Genomic DNA, 5,249 nt, shown 5'->3' with positions numbered 1-5,249 from the left:
TTCCCGATCTAGTTCTTGCTGCCTCAGCCTGGCTGAGGTGTGAACAGGGCTCACCTTCCTAGCTTAGCAGCCTGTGCCCTTGCCAAGTGCTGCTCAGCTTAATCATTATCTTGGAAGAATGCTCTGCTTGCTCCACACAGCCCTGGCATGGGCCTGGAGCTGCTTCAGCCCCAGTGCAGAAGCCTGAGATCATGCCGATTAGGGTTGGGCTGGAGGCAGCCCGGAGCAGCAATTAACTGTTTCTGGCTGGGAGGAGGGAACAGGAGAGCTAGAGCCCTCGCCCTTCCTTATCCAGCCATGCCAAGAAAGTCACACACCTCACACCTGCTGGGGTCCTCCAGGAGACTGGGCACCTGCAGATCTGGGGGTGCACACATGAGAGAGAATGGATATGTTTCTAAATCACCAATGGGAAGAAGTTTTGGAATGAATTCTAGGTTTTTCCGTCTATATGTAGATGGGCTGATAATATTTCCTAATCTGGTAGATTTGAACTCTGATAAGACCCTCTTAGCTCAGACCACAACATGTAGAGATCCTCTTCGATTTCTTACAGGCATCTGGGATATGAGATGTGAGAAATCACTGTGTATTCTGTGTGAATAATTAACTGGGTGTGGCCTTGGTAACTGCGGCAGAAAGTAAAGAAGAAATATAACTGACCTGGTGTCCTCAAAAGAAAAAAGACCCGAGAGCCCCACTGACAAGCTCAGCCTCTAAGAATGGCCCCTGGTGGCCTTCGCTGGTTCTTACTTTGTAATTGATCTAGTGGATTGAACGGTATATTTTGATCTTCCGGCCAGCTGTTTTCTGAAACCTATTCTTTGTCTGCTCATGTGGGATGAAAGACAAAAACCAACGGGCAAACTAACTGGCCCTAATAATAGCAGAAACCTTGGTGTATGATTCTGCATCCTTCTCTGCTGTTTAATGAATGGACATATTTTATTATTAAGATTATTATAGTTGGATCATTAACTTGTATTCCATTTCACAACCCACCCTGTCTTGTAAGAACCTCTGTGCTCATATGACGCTTAAACGAAGGTGTAGAAATCTATCATTCAGTCTCATCGTGTGTGAGACCCTGGGTCCCATCTCTAGTAACACACACACACACACACACACACACACACGGAGAGAGAGACAGGTGGGGGAGCACTTCCCGTGTATGGCTTGCTTCTCCTCTGAACAGACTGTTTATTATCAGATTATTTGTGTATTAGTTGAGTATTTTTCTATTCCAACCTTTTTGAAATGTGGTATATCTTATCAGCCAGCATGCTCTATGTCAGATGCAGGGTAGGGTGTCTCTGTGGCACACACTGAGCTGATCTGAGGAAGGAGCTGGGGCCTGGGCCACAGTAGATCTGTGACTTACAGTCTTCTTCCAGAACTCCTTGTCCCTACGGGGACTGGAAAGCCTTTGTCACACAGCAGCTGTCACTTGCCTTCCACCATCCATAATGGCTTATTTTGCTTTGGGTCTCATGCCCCTATGCTCAGAAGACAAGAATTTCTTCCTGGCCTCTGTTGGTGAGGACAGTTTCGTCCACTGACCATGACCATGGCCTCCCCTTCCCAGTCAATACTTTAGGAATGAGGAGGTGACCCAGTTCTGGGCCAATGGCCGAGAAGGGTCACGTGCTTTGGGGCTCTGGGGGAAGTCACTTACTTCTAACATGGGGCTCAAGGTCAGGCTGCACTATACCTCTGTGGATCTCCTAGTCAGGACAAGGCATGGCAAGGGTGGGGGTCTGTCCCGTGAGACAACAAATAGCAGCGGGCTGGCTTTGGGGTCTGCTTTGTCACGTGGTGACAGGAGGCTTCCAGTAGTCACAGAAGGCGTCAGGTCCCCACACAATGCACATTGCCTGACAGGATGGCTTGTTCCTGAACTGGCTCAGCTCAGCTTTTCCTAAGTAGGATTTTCTCGGTGCTCTAAGCTCACAGTGGGACAGGTAGAAAACTGAAGGTTATGAAGTTAAGGCATTCCTCAAAACCCGGAGGTGCCCTGTTCACTGAGATGCCCCTCCAGTGCTCTGGACAACGGCACCCAGCTGGTGGTGTGAGAAAAGCAGAGGCCATTTCAGAAACAAAACCAAAGAGGAATCCCAGTGTGAGCCTGTTAGAAGAAACCACAAAGTGGGCATAAGACCAGTAATCCATTTGTGGAGCCCCCTGGGGCGGAGAGAAGTCTGTCTTGGCACAGTTCCCCAGATCGCTTTCAGTTCAGAGAAAAGACTCTAACAGTCTTTTAGAAGAAGCAGTGGAGTCTTGGGAAGTGAAGTCTCAGGGAAGCAGTGGCTAGACCCTAAAATAGGACTTGGATGGGAAGGAAGTGAGGCCCTAGACATGCAAGTCTGACCTTGCAACACTAATGTACCCGGTGAGAAAATAGAGCACTTACCGGAAGGCCTGGGAGTTTCACTTTCTTTTTTTTTTATTACTAGTTTTTTTTATTGATTTTTATTGAGCTCTACATTTTTCCTCTGCTCCCCTCCCTGCCTCTTTCCTCCCACTTCAACCCTCCCCCAAGTTCCCCATGCTCCCAATTTACTTAGAAGATCTTGTCTTTTTCTACTTTCCATGTAGATTAGATCTATGTAAGTCTCTCTTAGTGTCTGCATTGTTATCTAAATTCCCTGGGATTGTGGTTTGTAGGCTGGCTGGCTTTGCTTTATGTTTAAAAATCACCTATACGAGTGAGTACATATGATAGTTGTCTTTCTGTGTCACTCAAAATAATGTTTTATAGTTCCACCCATTTTCCTGCAAAATTCAAGATGTCACTATTTTTTTCCTGCTGTGTAATACTTCATTGTGTAAATGTACCACATTCTCCTTATCTATTCTTCAGTCGAGGGGCATTTAGGTTGTTTCCAGGTTCTGGCTATGATAAACAATGCTGCTATGAACATAGTTGAGCACATGTCCTTGTGGCACGATTGAGCATCCTTTGGATATATACCCAAAAGTGGTATTACTGGGTCTTGAGGAAGGTTGTTTCCTAATTTTCTGAGAAATCGCCACACTGATATCCAAAGGGGCTATACCAGCTTGCATTCTTGCACAAAACTCAAGTCCAAATGGACCAAAGACCTCAACATAAAGCCAGCCACACTGAACTTTATAGAAGAGAAAGTGGGAAGTACACTTGAACGCGTTGGCACAGAAGACCACTTGCTAAATAGAACCCCAGCAGCACAGACACTGAAACAATTGATAAATGACCTCTTGAAACTGAAAACTTCTGTAAAGCAAAGGACATGGTCAACAAGACAAAACGACAGCCTACAGAATGGGAAAAGATCTTCACTAACCCCACATCAGACAGAGGTCTGATCTCCAAAATATACAAAGAACTCAAGAAATTGGTCATCAAAAACAAAACAAATCAAATAATCCAATAAAAAAATGGAGTACAGACCTAAACAGAGAACTCTCAGCAGAGGAATCTAAAATGGCTGAAAGACACTTAAGGAAATGTTCAACATCCTTAGTCATCAGAGAAATGCAAATTAAAACAACTCTAAGATTCTATCTTATACCTGTAAGAATGGCCAAGATCAAAAATACTGATGCCAACTTATGCTGGAGATGTTGTGGGGAAAGGGAGCACTCCTGCATTGCTGGTGGGAGTTTCACTTTCATAGGTCAGTGAGAAGCAGAGGAGGGAGGGACAGAAGGAAGGACAGAACCTGAAGTAGAGAGGGATTCAGGAACCCGTGTGGAGCCTGGAAAAGTCCTTCAGGTGACAGAAAGTCTCATTATAGCAGGAAGTCTTATAGAGTATACTTATAGAGTATACCAGGCAGGGACCTCATTGCTCAGGACAGTGGTGGCAAGTGGGTTAAAAAAAGTGGATAAAGTCAATTTTGATTTTGTCCCATGGAGTGCAGAGAGTGGAAGGTGAAACAGGAAGCACTAAGCTCCCAGTAGAGAAACGTGCTCTAGTTCCAGATCAGAACGGGGAGAACAAGCACTGGGAGGTGATAAGCAGCCCGAAGCCCATGAATGCTGGGGTAGGGGCATTTGGATGGTTCACAATCCCCGGATCAGAGGGAGAAATCTGGGCTTCTTAGTGACTGTTTCCTGAACCCAGGGGAACGCTGTGAGGAGGACTTCCAGGAGACACTTTTCCAGGACCCTTGTAATACTCCAGAAAAGAGATCTAGGGATGTCTGTCTTAACTAACTCCTCTTCTGACCTGCAATGGTGCCCGGATGCCAGGCCACAAAAAAGTGATGTGGGGAAGTTGAGGGGTGGATACAGATTTAAAGTCACCCTAGTATTGAAATCGAAGCGTTTAACAAACAGCTGTTCTGCCTCCAGGGCTTGTGAGAGCAGGTGTGGGGTTGACTTTCACAGCGAGGGCTGACGCTTGCTCAACACACTTGTGTTCCTGAGTCAGTGCTGTGTACACACACAGCCCAGATCTTACTCTCAGGTCCACCTAGGTGAACGGATTCAATATCACAAAGGAAAGAAACGAGGGGCCAGTGAGTCTGGTCCAGCCTCTGGCTCAGACCCTCTGCTGCTCTCTCAGGTTTTGATTTATAGACGCTTTCATCAAGAAGCTGCCCTGTGAGAGAGACTCTTCTAGGAACTGTGGAGATGATTTAGAAAGATTCTTTCTGAAATCAGCATCTGTGCTTCTAGATCTGAGGGGCTGGAGGCTAAGGCGCGTCTTCTCTGGAGATGGTCCACGGGACTAGTAGTGCACCAGCCGTCAAGCTGGGGCTCCCTCTCGGCTTTGTCTGGAGCTTCTGTTTGTTACCGTACAGGGGTGTTTTTCAGACACCCCAGCCATCTGGGGGCGGATGTAAATTGAACATCACTGACAGGAGCAGAGACTTCCCAGATGCCAGGGACGGCTCTGGGGATCTCGAGTGAGGAGAACATGAAATGTGAGTACCTGCCGCTCTTTAGCCACTGGGCTTGAGGAAGATGCCAGAGAGCGGTAGAAAGAGCAGGGGCATAACTCAAAACCAGAGCTGTCCCTGGAGTGGTGTCTGGGCTGATTTAGATGACCCCTTGCTGTTTTATGTCCTTCCTTAGGTTTTATTTCCGTGACCCTCAGCTGGGTGTCGGTAGAAGAAAATGGCTGCGCCCACCACAAGTTCATTTGGCTCCTCCCACTTTTAGGCTTATTAGCATATAAATGTTTCCTCTCTTTCTGGAAAGTCACCCCTGCGTACTGTCCTTTTGTGTTTTGCATTTGGTCTTATCTGTGTTTATTATGACGT

Source organism: Arvicola amphibius, chromosome 2, assembly GCF_903992535.2.
Source record: "Arvicola amphibius chromosome 2, mArvAmp1.2, whole genome shotgun sequence".
Taxonomy (NCBI): Eukaryota; Metazoa; Chordata; class Mammalia; order Rodentia; family Cricetidae; genus Arvicola; species Arvicola amphibius.
The sequence above is the reverse complement of the archived record's forward strand: the minus strand, read 5'-3'. Positions refer to the sequence as shown.